The 26391-nt window shown below is 48.4% G+C and overlaps 39 non-coding genes across 39 annotated transcripts; 26 read left to right on the forward strand and 13 right to left on the reverse strand.

The window, feature by feature from the left end:
• Window positions 1-707: 707 nt before the first annotated feature.
• Window positions 708-826, reverse strand: LOC145465909 (5S ribosomal RNA). The gene has a single exon (XR_014041734.1). It is a non-coding gene; the product is annotated as a 5S ribosomal RNA (ribosomal RNA).
• Window positions 827-1275: 449 nt separating this feature from the next.
• LOC145465931 (U2 spliceosomal RNA) lies at window positions 1276-1467 on the forward strand. The gene has a single exon (XR_014041738.1). It is a non-coding gene; the product is annotated as a U2 spliceosomal RNA (small nuclear RNA).
• Window positions 1468-1694: 227 nt separating this feature from the next.
• Window positions 1695-1858, forward strand: LOC145465338 (U1 spliceosomal RNA). Its single transcript, XR_014041573.1, has one exon. It is a non-coding gene; the product is annotated as a U1 spliceosomal RNA (small nuclear RNA).
• Window positions 1859-2744: 886 nt separating this feature from the next.
• LOC145465973 (5S ribosomal RNA) lies at window positions 2745-2863 on the reverse strand. The gene has a single exon (XR_014041751.1). It is a non-coding gene; the product is annotated as a 5S ribosomal RNA (ribosomal RNA).
• Window positions 2864-3311: 448 nt separating this feature from the next.
• LOC145465937 (U2 spliceosomal RNA) lies at window positions 3312-3503 on the forward strand. The gene has a single exon (XR_014041742.1). It is a non-coding gene; the product is annotated as a U2 spliceosomal RNA (small nuclear RNA).
• A 227-nt stretch (window positions 3504-3730) lies between these two features.
• LOC145465345 (U1 spliceosomal RNA) lies at window positions 3731-3894 on the forward strand. The gene has a single exon (XR_014041574.1). It is a non-coding gene; the product is annotated as a U1 spliceosomal RNA (small nuclear RNA).
• An 886-nt stretch (window positions 3895-4780) lies between these two features.
• Window positions 4781-4899, reverse strand: LOC145466027 (5S ribosomal RNA). The gene has a single exon (XR_014041796.1). It is a non-coding gene; the product is annotated as a 5S ribosomal RNA (ribosomal RNA).
• A 449-nt stretch (window positions 4900-5348) lies between these two features.
• On the forward strand, window positions 5349-5540 carry LOC145465944 (U2 spliceosomal RNA). Its single transcript, XR_014041745.1, has one exon. It is a non-coding gene; the product is annotated as a U2 spliceosomal RNA (small nuclear RNA).
• A 227-nt stretch (window positions 5541-5767) lies between these two features.
• On the forward strand, window positions 5768-5931 carry LOC145465352 (U1 spliceosomal RNA). Its single transcript, XR_014041575.1, has one exon. It is a non-coding gene; the product is annotated as a U1 spliceosomal RNA (small nuclear RNA).
• An 886-nt stretch (window positions 5932-6817) lies between these two features.
• LOC145466099 (5S ribosomal RNA) lies at window positions 6818-6936 on the reverse strand. Its single transcript, XR_014041816.1, has one exon. It is a non-coding gene; the product is annotated as a 5S ribosomal RNA (ribosomal RNA).
• A 449-nt stretch (window positions 6937-7385) lies between these two features.
• On the forward strand, window positions 7386-7577 carry LOC145465951 (U2 spliceosomal RNA). Its single transcript, XR_014041746.1, has one exon. It is a non-coding gene; the product is annotated as a U2 spliceosomal RNA (small nuclear RNA).
• A 227-nt stretch (window positions 7578-7804) lies between these two features.
• LOC145465359 (U1 spliceosomal RNA) lies at window positions 7805-7968 on the forward strand. The gene has a single exon (XR_014041577.1). It is a non-coding gene; the product is annotated as a U1 spliceosomal RNA (small nuclear RNA).
• Window positions 7969-8854: 886 nt separating this feature from the next.
• Window positions 8855-8973, reverse strand: LOC145466173 (5S ribosomal RNA). The gene has a single exon (XR_014041833.1). It is a non-coding gene; the product is annotated as a 5S ribosomal RNA (ribosomal RNA).
• A 449-nt stretch (window positions 8974-9422) lies between these two features.
• LOC145465956 (U2 spliceosomal RNA) lies at window positions 9423-9614 on the forward strand. Its single transcript, XR_014041747.1, has one exon. It is a non-coding gene; the product is annotated as a U2 spliceosomal RNA (small nuclear RNA).
• A 227-nt stretch (window positions 9615-9841) lies between these two features.
• Window positions 9842-10005, forward strand: LOC145465364 (U1 spliceosomal RNA). The gene has a single exon (XR_014041580.1). It is a non-coding gene; the product is annotated as a U1 spliceosomal RNA (small nuclear RNA).
• Window positions 10006-10891: 886 nt separating this feature from the next.
• Window positions 10892-11010, reverse strand: LOC145466252 (5S ribosomal RNA). Its single transcript, XR_014041849.1, has one exon. It is a non-coding gene; the product is annotated as a 5S ribosomal RNA (ribosomal RNA).
• A 449-nt stretch (window positions 11011-11459) lies between these two features.
• On the forward strand, window positions 11460-11651 carry LOC145465962 (U2 spliceosomal RNA). The gene has a single exon (XR_014041748.1). It is a non-coding gene; the product is annotated as a U2 spliceosomal RNA (small nuclear RNA).
• A 227-nt stretch (window positions 11652-11878) lies between these two features.
• On the forward strand, window positions 11879-12042 carry LOC145465371 (U1 spliceosomal RNA). The gene has a single exon (XR_014041581.1). It is a non-coding gene; the product is annotated as a U1 spliceosomal RNA (small nuclear RNA).
• An 886-nt stretch (window positions 12043-12928) lies between these two features.
• LOC145466326 (5S ribosomal RNA) lies at window positions 12929-13047 on the reverse strand. Its single transcript, XR_014041868.1, has one exon. It is a non-coding gene; the product is annotated as a 5S ribosomal RNA (ribosomal RNA).
• A 449-nt stretch (window positions 13048-13496) lies between these two features.
• Window positions 13497-13688, forward strand: LOC145465967 (U2 spliceosomal RNA). The gene has a single exon (XR_014041749.1). It is a non-coding gene; the product is annotated as a U2 spliceosomal RNA (small nuclear RNA).
• Window positions 13689-13914: 226 nt separating this feature from the next.
• On the forward strand, window positions 13915-14078 carry LOC145465378 (U1 spliceosomal RNA). The gene has a single exon (XR_014041582.1). It is a non-coding gene; the product is annotated as a U1 spliceosomal RNA (small nuclear RNA).
• An 886-nt stretch (window positions 14079-14964) lies between these two features.
• On the reverse strand, window positions 14965-15083 carry LOC145466394 (5S ribosomal RNA). Its single transcript, XR_014041879.1, has one exon. It is a non-coding gene; the product is annotated as a 5S ribosomal RNA (ribosomal RNA).
• A 449-nt stretch (window positions 15084-15532) lies between these two features.
• Window positions 15533-15724, forward strand: LOC145465980 (U2 spliceosomal RNA). Its single transcript, XR_014041753.1, has one exon. It is a non-coding gene; the product is annotated as a U2 spliceosomal RNA (small nuclear RNA).
• A 227-nt stretch (window positions 15725-15951) lies between these two features.
• LOC145465386 (U1 spliceosomal RNA) lies at window positions 15952-16115 on the forward strand. The gene has a single exon (XR_014041584.1). It is a non-coding gene; the product is annotated as a U1 spliceosomal RNA (small nuclear RNA).
• Window positions 16116-17001: 886 nt separating this feature from the next.
• LOC145466454 (5S ribosomal RNA) lies at window positions 17002-17120 on the reverse strand. The gene has a single exon (XR_014041895.1). It is a non-coding gene; the product is annotated as a 5S ribosomal RNA (ribosomal RNA).
• A 449-nt stretch (window positions 17121-17569) lies between these two features.
• LOC145465984 (U2 spliceosomal RNA) lies at window positions 17570-17761 on the forward strand. The gene has a single exon (XR_014041754.1). It is a non-coding gene; the product is annotated as a U2 spliceosomal RNA (small nuclear RNA).
• Window positions 17762-17988: 227 nt separating this feature from the next.
• On the forward strand, window positions 17989-18152 carry LOC145465391 (U1 spliceosomal RNA). The gene has a single exon (XR_014041585.1). It is a non-coding gene; the product is annotated as a U1 spliceosomal RNA (small nuclear RNA).
• Window positions 18153-19038: 886 nt separating this feature from the next.
• On the reverse strand, window positions 19039-19157 carry LOC145466467 (5S ribosomal RNA). The gene has a single exon (XR_014041897.1). It is a non-coding gene; the product is annotated as a 5S ribosomal RNA (ribosomal RNA).
• Window positions 19158-19606: 449 nt separating this feature from the next.
• LOC145465985 (U2 spliceosomal RNA) lies at window positions 19607-19798 on the forward strand. Its single transcript, XR_014041757.1, has one exon. It is a non-coding gene; the product is annotated as a U2 spliceosomal RNA (small nuclear RNA).
• A 227-nt stretch (window positions 19799-20025) lies between these two features.
• Window positions 20026-20189, forward strand: LOC145465398 (U1 spliceosomal RNA). Its single transcript, XR_014041587.1, has one exon. It is a non-coding gene; the product is annotated as a U1 spliceosomal RNA (small nuclear RNA).
• An 886-nt stretch (window positions 20190-21075) lies between these two features.
• On the reverse strand, window positions 21076-21194 carry LOC145466473 (5S ribosomal RNA). Its single transcript, XR_014041898.1, has one exon. It is a non-coding gene; the product is annotated as a 5S ribosomal RNA (ribosomal RNA).
• Window positions 21195-21643: 449 nt separating this feature from the next.
• LOC145465991 (U2 spliceosomal RNA) lies at window positions 21644-21835 on the forward strand. Its single transcript, XR_014041759.1, has one exon. It is a non-coding gene; the product is annotated as a U2 spliceosomal RNA (small nuclear RNA).
• Window positions 21836-22061: 226 nt separating this feature from the next.
• On the forward strand, window positions 22062-22225 carry LOC145465409 (U1 spliceosomal RNA). The gene has a single exon (XR_014041591.1). It is a non-coding gene; the product is annotated as a U1 spliceosomal RNA (small nuclear RNA).
• Window positions 22226-23111: 886 nt separating this feature from the next.
• Window positions 23112-23230, reverse strand: LOC145466479 (5S ribosomal RNA). Its single transcript, XR_014041901.1, has one exon. It is a non-coding gene; the product is annotated as a 5S ribosomal RNA (ribosomal RNA).
• A 449-nt stretch (window positions 23231-23679) lies between these two features.
• Window positions 23680-23871, forward strand: LOC145465996 (U2 spliceosomal RNA). The gene has a single exon (XR_014041761.1). It is a non-coding gene; the product is annotated as a U2 spliceosomal RNA (small nuclear RNA).
• A 227-nt stretch (window positions 23872-24098) lies between these two features.
• On the forward strand, window positions 24099-24262 carry LOC145465415 (U1 spliceosomal RNA). The gene has a single exon (XR_014041595.1). It is a non-coding gene; the product is annotated as a U1 spliceosomal RNA (small nuclear RNA).
• An 886-nt stretch (window positions 24263-25148) lies between these two features.
• LOC145466485 (5S ribosomal RNA) lies at window positions 25149-25267 on the reverse strand. The gene has a single exon (XR_014041902.1). It is a non-coding gene; the product is annotated as a 5S ribosomal RNA (ribosomal RNA).
• Window positions 25268-25716: 449 nt separating this feature from the next.
• LOC145466002 (U2 spliceosomal RNA) lies at window positions 25717-25908 on the forward strand. The gene has a single exon (XR_014041762.1). It is a non-coding gene; the product is annotated as a U2 spliceosomal RNA (small nuclear RNA).
• A 226-nt stretch (window positions 25909-26134) lies between these two features.
• Window positions 26135-26298, forward strand: LOC145465420 (U1 spliceosomal RNA). Its single transcript, XR_014041596.1, has one exon. It is a non-coding gene; the product is annotated as a U1 spliceosomal RNA (small nuclear RNA).
• The last annotated feature ends 93 nt before the right edge of the window (window positions 26299-26391 follow it).

The following is a 26391-nucleotide window of genomic DNA, read 5'->3' on the forward strand; positions in this document are numbered from 1 at the left end:
GTCATGCATCCATGTTGTACTGAACTGAAGAAGGTGGCTTTTCCGATTTGCGTTTGTTTCGGCAGGCGGTCAATCATTGACTCGATCCCCGCCAAGTTTGTCCTCGAAGTAACGTTCGTCGACTTACAGTATGGAAAGAGCAAAGGACAAGGAAAGTAACAGGAGAAGTGCTGGCCAAACCGTGAGTTGATTTCTACCTTACGATTGTTGTGTTGGTGGTTCGTTGACTAAACTAGACAACGGTCCGAGCCTCCGTCATTCTCCAAGTCAAGTCATGAATAGAATTGTTTTGACGGCTCGAATTCGTGTCGACCGTTAATATGCAACGGCTCGCGTGTGTTGTTTGCTTTGCCGTTGTTGATCGGGCGCATTTCTTTGGGAATTGGCGTAGTTTTCCGCACTTTTAGCTGCTTGAAAACCGTTCGGCAAGGCAGAATATCATTTTGCTTCGAATTATTTGATGTCACACACGCCAATTTGATGTCATAAATAACCGTTTCGCACGCGAACGTTAGCGCGCGAGACTTCGATTCTAATTTATCCCGCGATCATTTTAAGGGTACTTTTCATGTTTTCTAGCTATCTTTTGAGTCTCCTGAAATGTGTAAAAAGTTATTTGTGCTTTCCAGCCACTGGAATAGCCAAAGGTGGTAGTAAAAGAAAGAAAAAATGAACATATGCAAAATAAAACGGCCGAGAAAATGAAAAGTCTACAACACGGGGTATTCCCAGGCGGTCACCCATCCAAGTACTAACCCCGCCCGACAGGGCTTAACTTCGGTGATCGGACGAGAACCGGTGCTTTCCCTGTGGTATGGTCGTAGACAAGAGAAAGGGCTGAAAATTTAGTCTTTTAAACGAGCCACCAAAGCAAAAGCAAAGCAATAATAGCAACCAGCAATCTTTTAGCAGGCATTTCTTGACTTCTCTGCAAGTTGTATGCACGTGGAGAGCGAATGTTGATAACGTAGCCGTTTTTTTTCTGCCTGTGTCTGTAGCGCTATCTTAGTAACGGAGTCATTACAGGTCTTTAACATGTTGCCTCGTTTTGGAGGGCAAAAAGGTGTTTGATCTCACTCACCCCTGGAGGCACGTTATCAACTTTGCTGCTGATTTTTGTGGACTTGTGTTGTAGAACAAGTGCGTCTACGACGGCAACTTGCTCCATGGCGTCGGCCTACAGTCGGCTCCAGGCCCCTCGGCGACAGCATATTGACCACCATATCTCAAAGGGGGAAACCCTGGACCACCCTCCTAGGGGAGGGAAGGTCCGGTATCGCTTCTCGGCCTTTTGGCTAAGATCAAGTGTAGTATCTGTTCTTATCAGCTTAATATCTGATACGCTGCTCATTGAGCAGCTCATATATTAAACTGATTTTTGGAACTGGGCTGTGGAAAAGAGGCTTGCCTCGTCCCAGCCACGGGTTGCCTCGGTATAGCACTACCTCCGAGTGCGGCCCACTTCCCCTCGGGGAAGAAACCTTCATTCAATCAAAGAAAGAAATCAAAGAAAGCCTCCTCCTGACACTAATGTCTGGCGTTTTTCTCTGTCGGCAGGCACAGACTGAGGAGGGAAGCTACTCTAGAGCCGCCTAGAAGTGAGGCTGGAGGTTCTAGCACGCCCGCAAAGCACTACCACAAGGATATAGAGGTAAGGAGGTTTGCCTTTGACGGCCCCCGCGTCAAGAATTTTCATACTTACCTGACGCGGGAGGTACTGTGATCAAGGAGGCAGTCCTCTCAAGGCGAGGCCCTTTCATTGCACTTCGATCGGGTTGACCCTTGCGATTACCCCAAATGTGGGTAACTCGAGCGTATAATTTCTGGTAGTGGGGGCCTGCGTTCGCGCTCGCCCCCGAAAAAGTGCAAGTGTTGGCCCTGTGAATGGTGGATGGTTAATGATTGACGCTTTGCTTTGTTCGTCAGTTGGCCGGGCCGGGCTGGACGACTGGGCACAGTGAACAACGAAGGAACGTGTCAAGCAAGGCAAGGATTTCCAGCTGCAACTGAAAAGGCGAGTGCGCTGGAACTCGTGTTGTCATGCATCCATGTTGTACTGAACTGAAGAAGGTGGCTTTTCCGATTTGCGTTTGTTTCGGCAGGCGGTCAATCATTGACTCGATCCCCGCCAAGTTTGTCCTCGAAGTAACGTTCGTCGACTTACAGTATGGAAAGAGCAAAGGACAAGGAAAGTAACAGGAGAAGTGCTGGCCAAACCGTGAGTTGATTTCTACCTTACGATTGTTGTGTTGGTGGTTCGTTGACTAAACTAGACAACGGTCCGAGCCTCCGTCATTCTCCAAGTCAAGTCATGAATAGAATTGTTTTGACGGCTCGAATTCGTGTCGACCGTTAATATGCAACGGCTCGCGTGTGTTGTTTGCTTTGCCGTTGTTGATCGGGCGCATTTCTTTGGGAATTGGCGTAGTTTTCCGCACTTTTAGCTGCTTGAAAACCGTTCGGCAAGGCAGAATATCATTTTGCTTCGAATTATTTGATGTCACACACGCCAATTTGATGTCATAAATAACCGTTTCGCACGCGAACGTTAGCGCGCGAGACTTCGATTCTAATTTATCCCGCGATCATTTTAAGGGTACTTTTCATGTTTTCTAGCTATCTTTTGAGTCTCCTGAAATGTGTAAAAAGTTATTTGTGCTTTCCAGCCACTGGAATAGCCAAAGGTGGTAGTAAAAGAAAGAAAAAATGAACATATGCAAAATAAAACGGCCGAGAAAATGAAAAGTCTACAACACGGGGTATTCCCAGGCGGTCACCCATCCAAGTACTAACCCCGCCCGACAGGGCTTAACTTCGGTGATCGGACGAGAACCGGTGCTTTCCCTGTGGTATGGTCGTAGACAAGAGAAAGGGCTGAAAATTTAGTCTTTTAAACGAGCCACCAAAGCAAAAGCAAAGCAATAATAGCAACCAGCAATCTTTTAGCAGGCATTTCTTGACTTCTCTGCAAGTTGTATGCACGTGGAGAGCGAATGTTGATAACGTAGCCGTTTTTTTTCTGCCTGTGTCTGTAGCGCTATCTTAGTAACGGAGTCATTACAGGTCTTTAACATGTTGCCTCGTTTTGGAGGGCAAAAAGGTGTTTGATCTCACTCACCCCTGGAGGCACGTTATCAACTTTGCTGCTGATTTTTGTGGACTTGTGTTGTAGAACAAGTGCGTCTACGACGGCAACTTGCTCCATGGCGTCGGCCTACAGTCGGCTCCAGGCCCCTCGGCGACAGCATATTGACCACCATATTCAAAGGGGGAAACCCTGGACCACCCTCCTAGGGGAGGGAAGGTCCGGTATCGCTTCTCGGCCTTTTGGCTAAGATCAAGTGTAGTATCTGTTCTTATCAGCTTAATATCTGATACGCTGCTCATTGAGCAGCTCATATATTAAACTGATTTTTGGAACTGGGCTGTGGAAAAGAGGCTTGCCTCGTCCCAGCCACGGGTTGCCTCGGTATAGCACTACCTCCGAGTGCGGCCCACTTCCCCTCGGGGAAGAAACCTTCATTCAATCAAAGAAAGAAATCAAAGAAAGCCTCCTCCTGACACTAATGTCTGGCGTTTTTCTCTGTCGGCAGGCACAGACTGAGGAGGGAAGCTACTCTAGAGCCGCCTAGAAGTGAGGCTGGAGGTTCTAGCACGCCCGCAAAGCACTACCACAAGGATATAGAGGTAAGGAGGTTTGCCTTTGACGGCCCCCGCGTCAAGAATTTTCATACTTACCTGACGCGGGAGGTACTGTGATCAAGGAGGCAGTCCTCTCAAGGCGAGGCCCTTTCATTGCACTTCGATCGGGTTGACCCTTGCGATTACCCCAAATGTGGGTAACTCGAGCGTATAATTTCTGGTAGTGGGGGCCTGCGTTCGCGCTCGCCCCCGAAAAAGTGCAAGTGTTGGCCCTGTGAATGGTGGATGGTTAATGATTGACGCTTTGCTTTGTTCGTCAGTTGGCCGGGCCGGGCTGGACGACTGGGCACAGTGAACAACGAAGGAACGTGTCAAGCAAGGCAAGGATTTCCAGCTGCAACTGAAAAGGCGAGTGCGCTGGAACTCGTGTTGTCATGCATCCATGTTGTACTGAACTGAAGAAGGTGGCTTTTCCGATTTGCGTTTGTTTCGGCAGGCGGTCAATCATTGACTCGATCCCCGCCAAGTTTGTCCTCGAAGTAACGTTCGTCGACTTACAGTATGGAAAGAGCAAAGGACAAGGAAAGTAACAGGAGAAGTGCTGGCCAAACCGTGAGTTGATTTCTACCTTACGATTGTTGTGTTGGTGGTTCGTTGACTAAACTAGACAACGGTCCGAGCCTCCGTCATTCTCCAAGTCAAGTCATGAATAGAATTGTTTTGACGGCTCGAATTCGTGTCGACCGTTAATATGCAACGGCTCGCGTGTGTTGTTTGCTTTGCCGTTGTTGATCGGGCGCATTTCTTTGGGAATTGGCGTAGTTTTCCGCACTTTTAGCTGCTTGAAAACCGTTCGGCAAGGCAGAATATCATTTTGCTTCGAATTATTTGATGTCACACACGCCAATTTGATGTCATAAATAACCGTTTCGCACGCGAACGTTAGCGCGCGAGACTTCGATTCTAATTTATCCCGCGATCATTTTAAGGGTACTTTTCATGTTTTCTAGCTATCTTTTGAGTCTCCTGAAATGTGTAAAAAGTTATTTGTGCTTTCCAGCCACTGGAATAGCCAAAGGTGGTAGTAAAAGAAAGAAAAAATGAACATATGCAAAATAAAACGGCCGAGAAAATGAAAAGTCTACAACACGGGGTATTCCCAGGCGGTCACCCATCCAAGTACTAACCCCGCCCGACAGGGCTTAACTTCGGTGATCGGACGAGAACCGGTGCTTTCCCTGTGGTATGGTCGTAGACAAGAGAAAGGGCTGAAAATTTAGTCTTTTAAACGAGCCACCAAAGCAAAAGCAAAGCAATAATAGCAACCAGCAATCTTTTAGCAGGCATTTCTTGACTTCTCTGCAAGTTGTATGCACGTGGAGAGCGAATGTTGATAACGTAGCCGTTTTTTTTCTGCCTGTGTCTGTAGCGCTATCTTAGTAACGGAGTCATTACAGGTCTTTAACATGTTGCCTCGTTTTGGAGGGCAAAAAGGTGTTTGATCTCACTCACCCCTGGAGGCACGTTATCAACTTTGCTGCTGATTTTTGTGGACTTGTGTTGTAGAACAAGTGCGTCTACGACGGCAACTTGCTCCATGGCGTCGGCCTACAGTCGGCTCCAGGCCCCTCGGCGACAGCATATTGACCACCATATCTCAAAGGGGGAAACCCTGGACCACCCTCCTAGGGGAGGGAAGGTCCGGTATCGCTTCTCGGCCTTTTGGCTAAGATCAAGTGTAGTATCTGTTCTTATCAGCTTAATATCTGATACGCTGCTCATTGAGCAGCTCATATATTAAACTGATTTTTGGAACTGGGCTGTGGAAAAGAGGCTTGCCTCGTCCCAGCCACGGGTTGCCTCGGTATAGCACTACCTCCGAGTGCGGCCCACTTCCCCTCGGGGAAGAAACCTTCATTCAATCAAAGAAAGAAATCAAAGAAAGCCTCCTCCTGACACTAATGTCTGGCGTTTTTCTCTGTCGGCAGGCACAGACTGAGGAGGGAAGCTACTCTAGAGCCGCCTAGAAGTGAGGCTGGAGGTTCTAGCACGCCCGCAAAGCACTACCACAAGGATATAGAGGTAAGGAGGTTTGCCTTTGACGGCCCCCGCGTCAAGAATTTTCATACTTACCTGACGCGGGAGGTACTGTGATCAAGGAGGCAGTCCTCTCAAGGCGAGGCCCTTTCATTGCACTTCGATCGGGTTGACCCTTGCGATTACCCCAAATGTGGGTAACTCGAGCGTATAATTTCTGGTAGTGGGGGCCTGCGTTCGCGCTCGCCCCCGAAAAAGTGCAAGTGTTGGCCCTGTGAATGGTGGATGGTTAATGATTGACGCTTTGCTTTGTTCGTCAGTTGGCCGGGCCGGGCTGGACGACTGGGCACAGTGAACAACGAAGGAACGTGTCAAGCAAGGCAAGGATTTCCAGCTGCAACTGAAAAGGCGAGTGCGCTGGAACTCGTGTTGTCATGCATCCATGTTGTACTGAACTGAAGAAGGTGGCTTTTCCGATTTGCGTTTGTTTCGGCAGGCGGTCAATCATTGACTCGATCCCCGCCAAGTTTGTCCTCGAAGTAACGTTCGTCGACTTACAGTATGGAAAGAGCAAAGGACAAGGAAAGTAACAGGAGAAGTGCTGGCCAAACCGTGAGTTGATTTCTACCTTACGATTGTTGTGTTGGTGGTTCGTTGACTAAACTAGACAACGGTCCGAGCCTCCGTCATTCTCCAAGTCAAGTCATGAATAGAATTGTTTTGACGGCTCGAATTCGTGTCGACCGTTAATATGCAACGGCTCGCGTGTGTTGTTTGCTTTGCCGTTGTTGATCGGGCGCATTTCTTTGGGAATTGGCGTAGTTTTCCGCACTTTTAGCTGCTTGAAAACCGTTCGGCAAGGCAGAATATCATTTTGCTTCGAATTATTTGATGTCACACACGCCAATTTGATGTCATAAATAACCGTTTCGCACGCGAACGTTAGCGCGCGAGACTTCGATTCTAATTTATCCCGCGATCATTTTAAGGGTACTTTTCATGTTTTCTAGCTATCTTTTGAGTCTCCTGAAATGTGTAAAAAGTTATTTGTGCTTTCCAGCCACTGGAATAGCCAAAGGTGGTAGTAAAAGAAAGAAAAAATGAACATATGCAAAATAAAACGGCCGAGAAAATGAAAAGTCTACAACACGGGGTATTCCCAGGCGGTCACCCATCCAAGTACTAACCCCGCCCGACAGGGCTTAACTTCGGTGATCGGACGAGAACCGGTGCTTTCCCTGTGGTATGGTCGTAGACAAGAGAAAGGGCTGAAAATTTAGTCTTTTAAACGAGCCACCAAAGCAAAAGCAAAGCAATAATAGCAACCAGCAATCTTTTAGCAGGCATTTCTTGACTTCTCTGCAAGTTGTATGCACGTGGAGAGCGAATGTTGATAACGTAGCCGTTTTTTTTCTGCCTGTGTCTGTAGCGCTATCTTAGTAACGGAGTCATTACAGGTCTTTAACATGTTGCCTCGTTTTGGAGGGCAAAAAGGTGTTTGATCTCACTCACCCCTGGAGGCACGTTATCAACTTTGCTGCTGATTTTTGTGGACTTGTGTTGTAGAACAAGTGCGTCTACGACGGCAACTTGCTCCATGGCGTCGGCCTACAGTCGGCTCCAGGCCCCTCGGCGACAGCATATTGACCACCATATCTCAAAGGGGGAAACCCTGGACCACCCTCCTAGGGGAGGGAAGGTCCGGTATCGCTTCTCGGCCTTTTGGCTAAGATCAAGTGTAGTATCTGTTCTTATCAGCTTAATATCTGATACGCTGCTCATTGAGCAGCTCATATATTAAACTGATTTTTGGAACTGGGCTGTGGAAAAGAGGCTTGCCTCGTCCCAGCCACGGGTTGCCTCGGTATAGCACTACCTCCGAGTGCGGCCCACTTCCCCTCGGGGAAGAAACCTTCATTCAATCAAAGAAAGAAATCAAAGAAAGCCTCCTCCTGACACTAATGTCTGGCGTTTTTCTCTGTCGGCAGGCACAGACTGAGGAGGGAAGCTACTCTAGAGCCGCCTAGAAGTGAGGCTGGAGGTTCTAGCACGCCCGCAAAGCACTACCACAAGGATATAGAGGTAAGGAGGTTTGCCTTTGACGGCCCCCGCGTCAAGAATTTTCATACTTACCTGACGCGGGAGGTACTGTGATCAAGGAGGCAGTCCTCTCAAGGCGAGGCCCTTTCATTGCACTTCGATCGGGTTGACCCTTGCGATTACCCCAAATGTGGGTAACTCGAGCGTATAATTTCTGGTAGTGGGGGCCTGCGTTCGCGCTCGCCCCCGAAAAAGTGCAAGTGTTGGCCCTGTGAATGGTGGATGGTTAATGATTGACGCTTTGCTTTGTTCGTCAGTTGGCCGGGCCGGGCTGGACGACTGGGCACAGTGAACAACGAAGGAACGTGTCAAGCAAGGCAAGGATTTCCAGCTGCAACTGAAAAGGCGAGTGCGCTGGAACTCGTGTTGTCATGCATCCATGTTGTACTGAACTGAAGAAGGTGGCTTTTCCGATTTGCGTTTGTTTCGGCAGGCGGTCAATCATTGACTCGATCCCCGCCAAGTTTGTCCTCGAAGTAACGTTCGTCGACTTACAGTATGGAAAGAGCAAAGGACAAGGAAAGTAACAGGAGAAGTGCTGGCCAAACCGTGAGTTGATTTCTACCTTACGATTGTTGTGTTGGTGGTTCGTTGACTAAACTAGACAACGGTCCGAGCCTCCGTCATTCTCCAAGTCAAGTCATGAATAGAATTGTTTTGACGGCTCGAATTCGTGTCGACCGTTAATATGCAACGGCTCGCGTGTGTTGTTTGCTTTGCCGTTGTTGATCGGGCGCATTTCTTTGGGAATTGGCGTAGTTTTCCGCACTTTTAGCTGCTTGAAAACCGTTCGGCAAGGCAGAATATCATTTTGCTTCGAATTATTTGATGTCACACACGCCAATTTGATGTCATAAATAACCGTTTCGCACGCGAACGTTAGCGCGCGAGACTTCGATTCTAATTTATCCCGCGATCATTTTAAGGGTACTTTTCATGTTTTCTAGCTATCTTTTGAGTCTCCTGAAATGTGTAAAAAGTTATTTGTGCTTTCCAGCCACTGGAATAGCCAAAGGTGGTAGTAAAAGAAAGAAAAAATGAACATATGCAAAATAAAACGGCCGAGAAAATGAAAAGTCTACAACACGGGGTATTCCCAGGCGGTCACCCATCCAAGTACTAACCCCGCCCGACAGGGCTTAACTTCGGTGATCGGACGAGAACCGGTGCTTTCCCTGTGGTATGGTCGTAGACAAGAGAAAGGGCTGAAAATTTAGTCTTTTAAACGAGCCACCAAAGCAAAAGCAAAGCAATAATAGCAACCAGCAATCTTTTAGCAGGCATTTCTTGACTTCTCTGCAAGTTGTATGCACGTGGAGAGCGAATGTTGATAACGTAGCCGTTTTTTTTCTGCCTGTGTCTGTAGCGCTATCTTAGTAACGGAGTCATTACAGGTCTTTAACATGTTGCCTCGTTTTGGAGGGCAAAAAGGTGTTTGATCTCACTCACCCCTGGAGGCACGTTATCAACTTTGCTGCTGATTTTTGTGGACTTGTGTTGTAGAACAAGTGCGTCTACGACGGCAACTTGCTCCATGGCGTCGGCCTACAGTCGGCTCCAGGCCCCTCGGCGACAGCATATTGACCACCATATCTCAAAGGGGGAAACCCTGGACCACCCTCCTAGGGGAGGGAAGGTCCGGTATCGCTTCTCGGCCTTTTGGCTAAGATCAAGTGTAGTATCTGTTCTTATCAGCTTAATATCTGATACGCTGCTCATTGAGCAGCTCATATATTAAACTGATTTTTGGAACTGGGCTGTGGAAAAGAGGCTTGCCTCGTCCCAGCCACGGGTTGCCTCGGTATAGCACTACCTCCGAGTGCGGCCCACTTCCCCTCGGGGAAGAAACCTTCATTCAATCAAAGAAAGAAATCAAAGAAAGCCTCCTCCTGACACTAATGTCTGGCGTTTTTCTCTGTCGGCAGGCACAGACTGAGGAGGGAAGCTACTCTAGAGCCGCCTAGAAGTGAGGCTGGAGGTTCTAGCACGCCCGCAAAGCACTACCACAAGGATATAGAGGTAAGGAGGTTTGCCTTTGACGGCCCCCGCGTCAAGAATTTTCATACTTACCTGACGCGGGAGGTACTGTGATCAAGGAGGCAGTCCTCTCAAGGCGAGGCCCTTTCATTGCACTTCGATCGGGTTGACCCTTGCGATTACCCCAAATGTGGGTAACTCGAGCGTATAATTTCTGGTAGTGGGGGCCTGCGTTCGCGCTCGCCCCCGAAAAAGTGCAAGTGTTGGCCCTGTGAATGGTGGATGGTTAATGATTGACGCTTTGCTTTGTTCGTCAGTTGGCCGGGCCGGGCTGGACGACTGGGCACAGTGAACAACGAAGGAACGTGTCAAGCAAGGCAAGGATTTCCAGCTGCAACTGAAAAGGCGAGTGCGCTGGAACTCGTGTTGTCATGCATCCATGTTGTACTGAACTGAAGAAGGTGGCTTTTCCGATTTGCGTTTGTTTCGGCAGGCGGTCAATCATTGACTCGATCCCCGCCAAGTTTGTCCTCGAAGTAACGTTCGTCGACTTACAGTATGGAAAGAGCAAAGGACAAGGAAAGTAACAGGAGAAGTGCTGGCCAAACCGTGAGTTGATTTCTACCTTACGATTGTTGTGTTGGTGGTTCGTTGACTAAACTAGACAACGGTCCGAGCCTCCGTCATTCTCCAAGTCAAGTCATGAATAGAATTGTTTTGACGGCTCGAATTCGTGTCGACCGTTAATATGCAACGGCTCGCGTGTGTTGTTTGCTTTGCCGTTGTTGATCGGGCGCATTTCTTTGGGAATTGGCGTAGTTTTCCGCACTTTTAGCTGCTTGAAAACCGTTCGGCAAGGCAGAATATCATTTTGCTTCGAATTATTTGATGTCACACACGCCAATTTGATGTCATAAATAACCGTTTCGCACGCGAACGTTAGCGCGCGAGACTTCGATTCTAATTTATCCCGCGATCATTTTAAGGGTACTTTTCATGTTTTCTAGCTATCTTTTGAGTCTCCTGAAATGTGTAAAAAGTTATTTGTGCTTTCCAGCCACTGGAATAGCCAAAGGTGGTAGTAAAAGAAAGAAAAAATGAACATATGCAAAATAAAACGGCCGAGAAAATGAAAAGTCTACAACACGGGGTATTCCCAGGCGGTCACCCATCCAAGTACTAACCCCGCCCGACAGGGCTTAACTTCGGTGATCGGACGAGAACCGGTGCTTTCCCTGTGGTATGGTCGTAGACAAGAGAAAGGGCTGAAAATTTAGTCTTTTAAACGAGCCACCAAAGCAAAAGCAAAGCAATAATAGCAACCAGCAATCTTTTAGCAGGCATTTCTTGACTTCTCTGCAAGTTGTATGCACGTGGAGAGCGAATGTTGATAACGTAGCCGTTTTTTTTCTGCCTGTGTCTGTAGCGCTATCTTAGTAACGGAGTCATTACAGGTCTTTAACATGTTGCCTCGTTTTGGAGGGCAAAAAGGTGTTTGATCTCACTCACCCCTGGAGGCACGTTATCAACTTTGCTGCTGATTTTTGTGGACTTGTGTTGTAGAACAAGTGCGTCTACGACGGCAACTTGCTCCATGGCGTCGGCCTACAGTCGGCTCCAGGCCCCTCGGCGACAGCATATTGACCACCATATCTCAAAGGGGGAAACCCTGGACCACCCTCCTAGGGGAGGGAAGGTCCGGTATCGCTTCTCGGCCTTTTGGCTAAGATCAAGTGTAGTATCTGTTCTTATCAGCTTAATATCTGATACGCTGCTCATTGAGCAGCTCATATATTAAACTGATTTTTGGAACTGGGCTGTGGAAAAGAGGCTTGCCTCGTCCCAGCCACGGGTTGCCTCGGTATAGCACTACCTCCGAGTGCGGCCCACTTCCCCTCGGGGAAGAAACCTTCATTCAATCAAAGAAAGAAATCAAAGAAAGCCTCCTCCTGACACTAATGTCTGGCGTTTTTCTCTGTCGGCAGGCACAGACTGAGGAGGGAAGCTACTCTAGAGCCGCCTAGAAGTGAGGCTGGAGGTTCTAGCACGCCCGCAAAGCACTACCACAAGGATATAGAGGTAAGGAGGTTTGCCTTTGACGGCCCCCGCGTCAAGAATTTTCATACTTACCTGACGCGGGAGGTACTGTGATCAAGGAGGCAGTCCTCTCAAGGCGAGGCCCTTTCATTGCACTTCGATCGGGTTGACCCTTGCGATTACCCCAAATGTGGGTAACTCGAGCGTATAATTTCTGGTAGTGGGGGCCTGCGTTCGCGCTCGCCCCCGAAAAAGTGCAAGTGTTGGCCCTGTGAATGGTGGATGGTTAATGATTGACGCTTTGCTTTGTTCGTCAGTTGGCCGGGCCGGGCTGGACGACTGGGCACAGTGAACAACGAAGGAACGTGTCAAGCAAGGCAAGGATTTCCAGCTGCAACTGAAAAGGCGAGTGCGCTGGAACTCGTGTTGTCATGCATCCATGTTGTACTGAACTGAAGAAGGTGGCTTTTCCGATTTGCGTTTGTTTCGGCAGGCGGTCAATCATTGACTCGATCCCCGCCAAGTTTGTCCTCGAAGTAACGTTCGTCGACTTACAGTATGGAAAGAGCAAAGGACAAGGAAAGTAACAGGAGAAGTGCTGGCCAAACCGTGAGTTGATTTCTACCTTACGATTGTTGTGTTGGTGGTTCGTTGACTAAACTAGACAACGGTCCGAGCCTCCGTCATTCTCCAAGTCAAGTCATGAATAGAATTGTTTTGACGGCTCGAATTCGTGTCGACCGTTAATATGCAACGGCTCGCGTGTGTTGTTTGCTTTGCCGTTGTTGATCGGGCGCATTTCTTTGGGAATTGGCGTAGTTTTCCGCACTTTTAGCTGCTTGAAAACCGTTCGGCAAGGCAGAATATCATTTTGCTTCGAATTATTTGATGTCACACACGCCAATTTGATGTCATAAATAACCGTTTCGCACGCGAACGTTAGCGCGCGAGACTTCGATTCTAATTTATCCCGCGATCATTTTAAGGGTACTTTTCATGTTTTCTAGCTATCTTTTGAGTCTCCTGAAATGTGTAAAAAGTTATTTGTGCTTTCCAGCCACTGGAATAGCCAAAGGTGGTAGTAAAAGAAAGAAAAAATGAACATATGCAAAATAAAACGGCCGAGAAAATGAAAAGTCTACAACACGGGGTATTCCCAGGCGGTCACCCATCCAAGTACTAACCCCGCCCGACAGGGCTTAACTTCGGTGATCGGACGAGAACCGGTGCTTTCCCTGTGGTATGGTCGTAGACAAGAGAAAGGGCTGAAAATTTAGTCTTTTAAACGAGCCACCAAAGCAAAAGCAAAGCAATAATAGCAACCAGCAATCTTTTAGCAGGCATTTCTTGACTTCTCTGCAAGTTGTATGCACGTGGAGAGCGAATGTTGATAACGTAGCCGTTTTTTTTCTGCCTGTGTCTGTAGCGCTATCTTAGTAACGGAGTCATTACAGGTCTTTAACATGTTGCCTCGTTTTGGAGGGCAAAAAGGTGTTTGATCTCACTCACCCCTGGAGGCACGTTATCAACTTTGCTGCTGATTTTTGTGGACTTGTGTTGTAGAACAAGTGCGTCTACGACGGCAACTTGCTCCATGGCGTCGGCCTACAGTCGGCTCCAGGCCCCTCGGCGACAGCATATTGACCACCATATCTCAAAGGGGGAAACCCTGGACCACCCTCCTAGGGGAGGGAAGGTCCGGTATCGCTTCTCGGCCTTTTGGCTAAGATCAAGTGTAGTATCTGTTCTTATCAGCTTAATATCTGATACGCTGCTCATTGAGCAGCTCATATATTAAACTGATTTTTGGAACTGGGCTGTGGAAAAGAGGCTTGCCTCGTCCCAGCCACGGGTTGCCTCGGTATAGCACTACCTCCGAGTGCGGCCCACTTCCCCCGGGGAAGAAACCTTCATTCAATCAAAGAAAGAAATCAAAGAAAGCCTCCTCCTGACACTAATGTCTGGCGTTTTTCTCTGTCGGCAGGCACAGACTGAGGAGGGAAGCTACTCTAGAGCCGCCTAGAAGTGAGGCTGGAGGTTCTAGCACGCCCGCAAAGCACTACCACAAGGATATAGAGGTAAGGAGGTTTGCCTTTGACGGCCCCCGCGTCAAGAATTTTCATACTTACCTGACGCGGGAGGTACTGTGATCAAGGAGGCAGTCCTCTCAAGGCGAGGCCCTTTCATTGCACTTCGATCGGGTTGACCCTTGCGATTACCCCAAATGTGGGTAACTCGAGCGTATAATTTCTGGTAGTGGGGGCCTGCGTTCGCGCTCGCCCCCGAAAAAGTGCAAGTGTTGGCCCTGTGAATGGTGGATGGTTAATGATTGACGCTTTGCTTTGTTCGTCAGTTGGCCGGGCCGGGCTGGACGACTGGGCACAGTGAACAACGAAGGAACGTGTCAAGCAAGGCAAGGATTTCCAGCTGCAACTGAAAAGGCGAGTGCGCTGGAACTCGTGTTGTCATGCATCCATGTTGTACTGAACTGAAGAAGGTGGCTTTTCCGATTTGCGTTTGTTTCGGCAGGCGGTCAATCATTGACTCGATCCCCGCCAAGTTTGTCCTCGAAGTAACGTTCGTCGACTTACAGTATGGAAAGAGCAAAGGACAAGGAAAGTAACAGGAGAAGTGCTGGCCAAACCGTGAGTTGATTTCTACCTTACGATTGTTGTGTTGGTGGTTCGTTGACTAAACTAGACAACGGTCCGAGCCTCCGTCATTCTCCAAGTCAAGTCATGAATAGAATTGTTTTGACGGCTCGAATTCGTGTCGACCGTTAATATGCAACGGCTCGCGTGTGTTGTTTGCTTTGCCGTTGTTGATCGGGCGCATTTCTTTGGGAATTGGCGTAGTTTTCCGCACTTTTAGCTGCTTGAAAACCGTTCGGCAAGGCAGAATATCATTTTGCTTCGAATTATTTGATGTCACACACGCCAATTTGATGTCATAAATAACCGTTTCGCACGCGAACGTTAGCGCGCGAGACTTCGATTCTAATTTATCCCGCGATCATTTTAAGGGTACTTTTCATGTTTTCTAGCTATCTTTTGAGTCTCCTGAAATGTGTAAAAAGTTATTTGTGCTTTCCAGCCACTGGAATAGCCAAAGGTGGTAGTAAAAGAAAGAAAAAATGAACATATGCAAAATAAAACGGCCGAGAAAATGAAAAGTCTACAACACGGGGTATTCCCAGGCGGTCACCCATCCAAGTACTAACCCCGCCCGACAGGGCTTAACTTCGGTGATCGGACGAGAACCGGTGCTTTCCCTGTGGTATGGTCGTAGACAAGAGAAAGGGCTGAAAATTTAGTCTTTTAAACGAGCCACCAAAGCAAAAGCAAAGCAATAATAGCAACCAGCAATCTTTTAGCAGGCATTTCTTGACTTCTCTGCAAGTTGTATGCACGTGGAGAGCGAATGTTGATAACGTAGCCGTTTTTTTTCTGCCTGTGTCTGTAGCGCTATCTTAGTAACGGAGTCATTACAGGTCTTTAACATGTTGCCTCGTTTTGGAGGGCAAAAAGGTGTTTGATCTCACTCACCCCTGGAGGCACGTTATCAACTTTGCTGCTGATTTTTGTGGACTTGTGTTGTAGAACAAGTGCGTCTACGACGGCAACTTGCTCCATGGCGTCGGCCTACAGTCGGCTCCAGGCCCCTCGGCGACAGCATATTGACCACCATATCTCAAAGGGGGAAACCCTGGACCACCCTCCTAGGGGAGGGAAGGTCCGGTATCGCTTCTCGGCCTTTTGGCTAAGATCAAGTGTAGTATCTGTTCTTATCAGCTTAATATCTGATACGCTGCTCATTGAGCAGCTCATATATTAAACTGATTTTTGGAACTGGGCTGTGGAAAAGAGGCTTGCCTCGTCCCAGCCACGGGTTGCCTCGGTATAGCACTACCTCCGAGTGCGGCCCACTTCCCCTCGGGGAAGAAACCTTCATTCAATCAAAGAAAGAAATCAAAGAAAGCCTCCTCCTGACACTAATGTCTGGCGTTTTTCTCTGTCGGCAGGCACAGACTGAGGAGGGAAGCTACTCTAGAGCCGCCTAGAAGTGAGGCTGGAGGTTCTAGCACGCCCGCAAAGCACTACCACAAGGATATAGAGGTAAGGAGGTTTGCCTTTGACGGCCCCCGCGTCAAGAATTTTCATACTTACCTGACGCGGGAGGTACTGTGATCAAGGAGGCAGTCCTCTCAAGGCGAGGCCCTTTCATTGCACTTCGATCGGGTTGACCCTTGCGATTACCCCAAATGTGGGTAACTCGAGCGTATAATTTCTGGTAGTGGGGGCCTGCGTTCGCGCTCGCCCCCGAAAAAGTGCAAGTGTTGGCCCTGTGAATGGTGGATGGTTAATGATTGACGCTTTGCTTTGTTCGTCAGTTGGCCGGGCCGGGCTGGACGACTGGGCACAGTGAACAACGAAGGAACGTGTCAAGCAAGGCAAGGATTTCCAGCTGCAACTGAAAAGGCGAGTGCGCTGGAACTCGTGTTGTCATGCATCCATGTTGTACTGAACTGAAGAAGGTGGCTTTTCCGATTTGCGTTTGTTTCGGCAGGCGGTCAATCATTGACTCGATCCCCGCCAAGTTTGTCCTCGAAGTAACGTTCGTCGACTTACAGTATGGAAAGAGCAAAGGACAAGGAAAGTAACAGGAGAAGTGCTGGCCAAACCGTGAGTTGATTTCTACCTTACGATTGTTGTGTTGGTGGTTCGTTGACTAAACTAGACAACGGTCCGAGCCTCCGTCATTCTCCAAGTCAAGTCATGAATAGAATTGTTTTGACGGCTCGAATTCGTGTCGACCGTTAATATGCAACGGCTCGCGTGTGTTGTTTGCTTTGCCGTTGTTGATCGGGCGCATTTCTTTGGGAATTGGCGTAGTTTTCCGCACTTTTAGCTGCTTGAAAACCGTTCGGCAAGGCAGAATATCATTTTGCTTCGAATTATTTGATGTCACACACGCCAATTTGATGTCATAAATAACCGTTTCGCACGCGAACGTTAGCGCGCGAGACTTCGATTCTAATTTATCCCGCGATCATTTTAAGGGTACTTTTCATGTTTTCTAGCTATCTTTTGAGTCTCCTGAAATGTGTAAAAAGTTATTTGTGCTTTCCAGCCACTGGAATAGCCAAAGGTGGTAGTAAAAGAAAGAAAAAATGAACATATGCAAAATAAAACGGCCGAGAAAATGAAAAGTCTACAACACGGGGTATTCCCAGGCGGTCACCCATCCAAGTACTAACCCCGCCCGACAGGGCTTAACTTCGGTGATCGGACGAGAACCGGTGCTTTCCCTGTGGTATGGTCGTAGACAAGAGAAAGGGCTGAAAATTTAGTCTTTTAAACGAGCCACCAAAGCAAAAGCAAAGCAATAATAGCAACCAGCAATCTTTTAGCAGGCATTTCTTGACTTCTCTGCAAGTTGTATGCACGTGGAGAGCGAATGTTGATAACGTAGCCGTTTTTTTTCTGCCTGTGTCTGTAGCGCTATCTTAGTAACGGAGTCATTACAGGTCTTTAACATGTTGCCTCGTTTTGGAGGGCAAAAAGGTGTTTGATCTCACTCACCCCTGGAGGCACGTTATCAACTTTGCTGCTGATTTTTGTGGACTTGTGTTGTAGAACAAGTGCGTCTACGACGGCAACTTGCTCCATGGCGTCGGCCTACAGTCGGCTCCAGGCCCCTCGGCGACAGCATATTGACCACCATATCTCAAAGGGGGAAACCCTGGACCACCCTCCTAGGGGAGGGAAGGTCCGGTATCGCTTCTCGGCCTTTTGGCTAAGATCAAGTGTAGTATCTGTTCTTATCAGCTTAATATCTGATACGCTGCTCATTGAGCAGCTCATATATTAAACTGATTTTTGGAACTGGGCTGTGGAAAAGAGGCTTGCCTCGTCCCAGCCACGGGTTGCCTCGGTATAGCACTACCTCCGAGTGCGGCCCACTTCCCCTCGGGGAAGAAACCTTCATTCAATCAAAGAAAGAAATCAAAGAAAGCCTCCTCCTGACACTAATGTCTGGCGTTTTTCTCTGTCGGCAGGCACAGACTGAGGAGGGAAGCTACTCTAGAGCCGCCTAGAAGTGAGGCTGGAGGTTCTAGCACGCCCGCAAAGCACTACCACAAGGATATAGAGGTAAGGAGGTTTGCCTTTGACGGCCCCCGCGTCAAGAATTTTCATACTTACCTGACGCGGGAGGTACTGTGATCAAGGAGGCAGTCCTCTCAAGGCGAGGCCCTTTCATTGCACTTCGATCGGGTTGACCCTTGCGATTACCCCAAATGTGGGTAACTCGAGCGTATAATTTCTGGTAGTGGGGGCCTGCGTTCGCGCTCGCCCCCGAAAAAGTGCAAGTGTTGGCCCTGTGAATGGTGGATGGTTAATGATTGACGCTTTGCTTTGTTCGTCAGTTGGCCGGGCCGGGCTGGACGACTGGGCACAGTGAACAACGAAGGAACGTGTCAAGCAAGGCAAGGATTTCCAGCTGCAACTGAAAAGGCGAGTGCGCTGGAACTCGTGTTGTCATGCATCCATGTTGTACTGAACTGAAGAAGGTGGCTTTTCCGATTTGCGTTTGTTTCGGCAGGCGGTCAATCATTGACTCGATCCCCGCCAAGTTTGTCCTCGAAGTAACGTTCGTCGACTTACAGTATGGAAAGAGCAAAGGACAAGGAAAGTAACAGGAGAAGTGCTGGCCAAACCGTGAGTTGATTTCTACCTTACGATTGTTGTGTTGGTGGTTCGTTGACTAAACTAGACAACGGTCCGAGCCTCCGTCATTCTCCAAGTCAAGTCATGAATAGAATTGTTTTGACGGCTCGAATTCGTGTCGACCGTTAATATGCAACGGCTCGCGTGTGTTGTTTGCTTTGCCGTTGTTGATCGGGCGCATTTCTTTGGGAATTGGCGTAGTTTTCCGCACTTTTAGCTGCTTGAAAACCGTTCGGCAAGGCAGAATATCATTTTGCTTCGAATTATTTGATGTCACACACGCCAATTTGATGTCATAAATAACCGTTTCGCACGCGAACGTTAGCGCGCGAGACTTCGATTCTAATTTATCCCGCGATCATTTTAAGGGTACTTTTCATGTTTTCTAGCTATCTTTTGAGTCTCCTGAAATGTGTAAAAAGTTATTTGTGCTTTCCAGCCACTGGAATAGCCAAAGGTGGTAGTAAAAGAAAGAAAAAATGAACATATGCAAAATAAAACGGCCGAGAAAATGAAAAGTCTACAACACGGGGTATTCCCAGGCGGTCACCCATCCAAGTACTAACCCCGCCCGACAGGGCTTAACTTCGGTGATCGGACGAGAACCGGTGCTTTCCCTGTGGTATGGTCGTAGACAAGAGAAAGGGCTGAAAATTTAGTCTTTTAAACGAGCCACCAAAGCAAAAGCAAAGCAATAATAGCAACCAGCAATCTTTTAGCAGGCATTTCTTGACTTCTCTGCAAGTTGTATGCACGTGGAGAGCGAATGTTGATAACGTAGCCGTTTTTTTTCTGCCTGTGTCTGTAGCGCTATCTTAGTAACGGAGTCATTACAGGTCTTTAACATGTTGCCTCGTTTTGGAGGGCAAAAAGGTGTTTGATCTCACTCACCCCTGGAGGCACGTTATCAACTTTGCTGCTGATTTTTGTGGACTTGTGTTGTAGAACAAGTGCGTCTACGACGGCAACTTGCTCCATGGCGTCGGCCTACAGTCGGCTCCAGGCCCCTCGGCGACAGCATATTGACCACCATATCTCAAAGGGGGAAACCCTGGACCACCCTCCTAGGGGAGGGAAGGTCCGGTATCGCTTCTCGGCCTTTTGGCTAAGATCAAGTGTAGTATCTGTTCTTATCAGCTTAATATCTGATACGCTGCTCATTGAGCAGCTCATATATTAAACTGATTTTTGGAACTGGGCTGTGGAAAAGAGGCTTGCCTCGTCCCAGCCACGGGTTGCCTCGGTATAGCACTACCTCCGAGTGCGGCCCACTTCCCCTCGGGGAAGAAACCTTCATTCAATCAAAGAAAGAAATCAAAGAAAGCCTCCTCCTGACACTAATGTCTGGCGTTTTTCTCTGTCGGCAGGCACAGACTGAGGAGGGAAGCTACTCTAGAGCCGCCTAGAAGTGAGGCTGGAGGTTCTAGCACGCCCGCAAAGCACTACCACAAGGATATAGAGGTAAGGAGGTTTGCCTTTGACGGCCCCCGCGTCAAGAATTTTCATACTTACCTGACGCGGGAGGTACTGTGATCAAGGAGGCAGTCCTCTCAAGGCGAGGCCCTTTCATTGCACTTCGATCGGGTTGACCCTTGCGATTACCCCAAATGTGGGTAACTCGAGCGTATAATTTCTGGTAGTGGGGGCCTGCGTTCGCGCTCGCCCCCGAAAAAGTGCAAGTGTTGGCCCTGTGAATGGTGGATGGTTAATGATTGACGCTTTGCTTTGTTCGTCAGTTGGCCGGGCCGGGCTGGACGACTGGGCACAGTGAACAACGAAGGAACGTGTCAAGCAAGGCAAGGATTTCCAGCTGCAACTGAAAAGGCGAGTGCGCTGGAACTCGTGTTGTCATGCATCCATGTTGTACTGAACTGAAGAAGGTGGCTTTTCCGATTTGCGTTTGTTTCGGCAGGCGGTCAATCATTGACTCGATCCCCGCCAAGTTTGTCCTCGAAGTAACGTTCGTCGACTTACAGTATGGAAAGAGCAAAGGACAAGGAAAGTAACAGGAGAAGTGCTGGCCAAACCGTGAGTTGATTTCTACCTTACGATTGTTGTGTTGGTGGTTCGTTGACTAAACTAGACAACGGTCCGAGCCTCCGTCATTCTCCAAGTCAAGTCATGAATAGAATTGTTTTGACGGCTCGAATTCGTGTCGACCGTTAATATGCAACGGCTCGCGTGTGTTGTTTGCTTTGCCGTTGTTGATCGGGCGCATTTCTTTGGGAATTGGCGTAGTTTTCCGCACTTTTAGCTGCTTGAAAACCGTTCGGCAAGGCAGAATATCATTTTGCTTCGAATTATTTGATGTCACACACGCCAATTTGATGTCATAAATAACCGTTTCGCACGCGAACGTTAGCGCGCGAGACTTCGATTCTAATTTATCCCGCGATCATTTTAAGGGTACTTTTCATGTTTTCTAGCTATCTTTTGAGTCTCCTGAAATGTGTAAAAAGTTATTTGTGCTTTCCAGCCACTGGAATAGCCAAAGGTGGTAGTAAAAGAAAGAAAAAATGAACATATGCAAAATAAAACGGCCGAGAAAATGAAAAGTCTACAACACGGGGTATTCCCAGGCGGTCACCCATCCAAGTACTAACCCCGCCCGACAGGGCTTAACTTCGGTGATCGGACGAGAACCGGTGCTTTCCCTGTGGTATGGTCGTAGACAAGAGAAAGGGCTGAAAATTTAGTCTTTTAAACGAGCCACCAAAGCAAAAGCAAAGCAATAATAGCAACCAGCAATCTTTTAGCAGGCATTTCTTGACTTCTCTGCAAGTTGTATGCACGTGGAGAGCGAATGTTGATAACGTAGCCGTTTTTTTTCTGCCTGTGTCTGTAGCGCTATCTTAGTAACGGAGTCATTACAGGTCTTTAACATGTTGCCTCGTTTTGGAGGGCAAAAAGGTGTTTGATCTCACTCACCCCTGGAGGCACGTTATCAACTTTGCTGCTGATTTTTGTGGACTTGTGTTGTAGAACAAGTGCGTCTACGACGGCAACTTGCTCCATGGCGTCGGCCTACAGTCGGCTCCAGGCCCCTCGGCGACAGCATATTGACCACCATATCTCAAAGGGGGAAACCCTGGACCACCCTCCTAGGGGAGGGAAGGTCCGGTATCGCTTCTCGGCCTTTTGGCTAAGATCAAGTGTAGTATCTGTTCTTATCAGCTTAATATCTGATACGCTGCTCATTGAGCAGCTCATATATTAAACTGATTTTTGGAACTGGGCTGTGGAAAAGAGGCTTGCCTCGTCCCAGCCACGGGTTGCCTCGGTATAGCACTACCTCCGAGTGCGGCCCACTTCCCCTCGGGGAAGAAACCTTCATTCAATCAAAGAAAGAAATCAAAGAAAGCCTCCTCCTGACACTAATGTCTGGCTTTTTCTCTGTCGGCAGGCACAGACTGAGGAGGGAAGCTACTCTAGAGCCGCCTAGAAGTGAGGCTGGAGGTTCTAGCACGCCCGCAAAGCACTACCACAAGGATATAGAGGTAAGGAGGTTTGCCTTTGACGGCCCCCGCGTCAAGAATTTTCATACTTACCTGACGCGGGAGGTACTGTGATCAAGGAGGCAGTCCTCTCAAGGCGAGGCCCTTTCATTGCACTTCGATCGGGTTGACCCTTGCGATTACCCCAAATGTGGGTAACTCGAGCGTATAATTTCTGGTAGTGGGGGCCTGCGTTCGCGCTCGCCCCCGAAAAAGTGCAAGTGTTGGCCCTGTGAATGGTGGATGGTTAATGATTGACGCTTTGCTTTGTTCGTCAGTTGGCCGGGCCGGGCTGGACGACTGGGCACAGTGAACAACGAAGGAACGTGTCAAGCAAGGCAAGGATTTCCAGCTGCAACTGAAAAGGCGAGTGCGCTGGAACTCGTGTTGTCATGCATCCATGTTGTACTGAACTGAAGAAGGTGGCTTTTCCGATTTGCGTTTGTTTCGGCAGGCGGTCAATCATTGACTCGATCCCCGCCAAGTTTGTCCTCGAAGTAACGTTCGTCGACTTACAGTATGGAAAGAGCAAAGGACAAGGAAAGTAACAGGAGAAGTGCTGGCCAAACCGTGAGTTGATTTCTACCTTACGATTGTTGTGTTGGTGGTTCGTTGACTAAACTAGACAACGGTCCGAGCCTCCGTCATTCTCCAAGTCAAGTCATGAATAGAATTGTTTTGACGGCTCGAATTCGTGTCGACCGTTAATATGCAACGGCTCGCGTGTGTTGTTTGCTTTGCCGTTGTTGATCGGGCGCATTTCTTTGGGAATTGGCGTAGTTTTCCGCACTTTTAGCTGCTTGAAAACCGTTCGGCAAGGCAGAATATCATTTTGCTTCGAATTATTTGATGTCACACACGCCAATTTGATGTCATAAATAACCGTTTCGCACGCGAACGTTAGCGCGCGAGACTTCGATTCTAATTTATCCCGCGATCATTTTAAGGGTACTTTTCATGTTTTCTAGCTATCTTTTGAGTCTCCTGAAATGTGTAAAAAGTTATTTGTGCTTTCCAGCCACTGGAATAGCCAAAGGTGGTAGTAAAAGAAAGAAAAAATGAACATATGCAAAATAAAACGGCCGAGAAAATGAAAAGTCTACAACACGGGGTATTCCCAGGCGGTCACCCATCCAAGTACTAACCCCGCCCGACAGGGCTTAACTTCGGTGATCGGACGAGAACCGGTGCTTTCCCTGTGGTATGGTCGTAGACAAGAGAAAGGGCTGAAAATTTAGTCTTTTAAACGAGCCACCAAAGCAAAAGCAAAGCAATAATAGCAACCAGCAATCTTTTAGCAGGCATTTCTTGACTTCTCTGCAAGTTGTATGCACGTGGAGAGCGAATGTTGATAACGTAGCCGTTTTTTTTCTGCCTGTGTCTGTAGCGCTATCTTAGTAACGGAGTCATTACAGGTCTTTAACATGTTGCCTCGTTTTGGAGGGCAAAAAGGTGTTTGATCTCACTCACCCCTGGAGGCACGTTATCAACTTTGCTGCTGATTTTTGTGGACTTGTGTTGTAGAACAAGTGCGTCTACGACGGCAACTTGCTCCATGGCGTCGGCCTACAGTCGGCTCCAGGCCCCTCGGCGACAGCATATTGACCACCATATCTCAAAGGGGGAAACCCTGGACCACCCTCCTAGGGGAGGGAAGGTCCGGTATCGCTTCTCGGCCTTTTGGCTAAGATCAAGTGTAGTATCTGTTCTTATCAGCTTAATATCTGATACGCTGCTCATTGAGCAGCTCATATATTAAACTGATTTTTGGAACTGGGCTGTGGAAAAGAGGCTTGCCTCGTCCCAGCCACGGGTTGCCTCGGTATAGCACTACCTCCGAGTGCGGCCCACTTCCCCTCGGGGAAGAAACCTTCATTCAATCAAAGAAAGAAATCAAAGAAAGCCTCCTCCTGACACTAATGTCTGGCGTTTTTCTCTGTCGGCAGGCACAGACTGAGGAGGGAAGCTACTCTAGAGCCGCCTAGAAGTGAGGCTGGAGGTTCTAGCACGCCCGCAAAGCACTACCACAAGGATATAGAGGTAAGGAGGTTTGCCTTTGACGGCCCCCGCGTCAAGAATTTTCATACTTACCTGACGCGGGAGGTACTGTGATCAAGGAGGCAGTCCTCTCAAGGCGAGGCCCTTTCATTGCACTTCGATCGGGTTGACCCTTGCGATTACCCCAAATGTGGGTAACTCGAGCGTATAATTTCTGGTAGTGGGGGCCTGCGTTCGCGCTCGCCCCCGAAAAAGTGCAAGTGTTGGCCCTGTGAATGGTGGATGGTTAATGATTGACGCTTTGCTTTGTTCGTCAGTTGGCCGGGCCGGGCTGGACGACTGGGCACAGTGAACAACGAAGGAACGTGTCAAGCAAGGCAAGGATTTCCAGCTGCAACTGAAAAGGCGAGTGCGCTGGAACTCGTGTTGTCATGCATCCATGTTGTACTGAACTGAAGAAGGTGGCTTTTCCGATTTGCGTTTGTTTCGGCAGGCGGTCAATCATTGACTCGATCCCCGCCAAGTTTGTCCTCGAAGTAACGTTCGTCGACTTACAGTATGGAAAGAGCAAAGGACAAGGAAAGTAACAGGAGAAGTGCTGGCCAAACCGTGAGTTGATTTCTACCTTACGATTGTTGTGTTGGTGGTTCGTTGACTAAACTAGACAACGGTCCGAGCCTCCGTCATTCTCCAAGTCAAGTCATGAATAGAATTGTTTTGACGGCTCGAATTCGTGTCGACCGTTAATATGCAACGGCTCGCGTGTGTTGTTTGCTTTGCCGTTGTTGATCGGGCGCATTTCTTTGGGAATTGGCGTAGTTTTCCGCACTTTTAGCTGCTTGAAAACCGTTCGGCAAGGCAGAATATCATTTTGCTTCGAATTATTTGATGTCACACACGCCAATTTGATGTCATAAATAACCGTTTCGCACGCGAACGTTAGCGCGCGAGACTTCGATTCTAATTTATCCCGCGATCATTTTAAGGGTACTTTTCATGTTTTCTAGCTATCTTTTGAGTCTCCTGAAATGTGTAAAAAGTTATTTGTGCTTTCCAGCCACTGGAATAGCCAAAGGTGGTAGTAAAAGAAAGAAAAAATGAACATATGCAAAATAAAACGGCCGAGAAAATGAAAAGTCTACAACACGGGGTATTCCCAGGCGGTCACCCATCCAAGTACTAACCCCGCCCGACAGGGCTTAACTTCGGTGATCGGACGAGAACCGGTGCTTTCCCTGTGGTATGGTCGTAGACAAGAGAAAGGGCTGAAAATTTAGTCTTTTAAACGAGCCACCAAAGCAAAAGCAAAGCAATAATAGCAACCAGCAATCTTTTAGCAGGCATTTCTTGACTTCTCTGCAAGTTGTATGCACGTGGAGAGCGAATGTTGATAACGTAGCCGTTTTTTTTCTGCCTGTGTCTGTAGCGCTATCTTAGTAACGGAGTCATTACAGGTCTTTAACATGTTGCCTCGTTTTGGAGGGCAAAAAGGTGTTTGATCTCACTCACCCCTGGAGGCACGTTATCAACTTTGCTGCTGATTTTTGTGGACTTGTGTTGTAGAACAAGTGCGTCTACGACGGCAACTTGCTCCATGGCGTCGGCCTACAGTCGGCTCCAGGCCCCTCGGCGACAGCATATTGACCACCATATCTCAAAGGGGGAAACCCTGGACCACCCTCCTAGGGGAGGGAAGGTCCGGTATCGCTTCTCGGCCTTTTGGCTAAGATCAAGTGTAGTATCTGTTCTTATCAGCTTAATATCTGATACGCTGCTCATTGAGCAGCTCATATATTAAACTGATTTTTGGAACTGGGCTGTGGAAAAGAGGCTTGCCTCGTCCCAGCCACGGGTTGCCTCGGTATAGCACTACCTCCGAGTGCGGCCCACTTCCCCTCGGGGAAGAAACCTTCATTCAATCAAAGAAAGAAATCAAAGAAAGCCTCTCCTGACACTAATGTCTGGCGTTTTTCTCTGTCGGCAGGCACAGACTGAGGAGGGAAGCTACTCTAGAGCCGCCTAGAAGTGAGGCTGGAGGTTCTAGCACGCCCGCAAAGCACTACCACAAGGATATAGAGGTAAGGAGGTTTGCCTTTGACGGCCCCCGCGTCAAGAATTTTCATACTTACCTGACGCGGGAGGTACTGTGATCAAGGAGGCAGTCCTCTCAAGGCGAGGCCCTTTCATTGCACTTCGATCGGGTTGACCCTTGCGATTACCCCAAATGTGGGTAACTCGAGCGTATAATTTCTGGTAGTGGGGGCCTGCGTTCGCGCTCGCCCCCGAAAAAGTGCAAGTGTTGGCCTGTGAATGGTGGATTGGTTAATGATTGACGCTTTGCTTTGTTCGTCTGTTGGCCGGGCCGGGCTGGACGACTT

The sequence above is a fragment of the Orbicella franksi genome, chromosome 1, assembly GCF_964199315.1.
Source record: "Orbicella franksi chromosome 1, jaOrbFran1.1, whole genome shotgun sequence".
NCBI classification, from domain to species: Eukaryota; Metazoa; Cnidaria; class Anthozoa; order Scleractinia; family Merulinidae; genus Orbicella; species Orbicella franksi.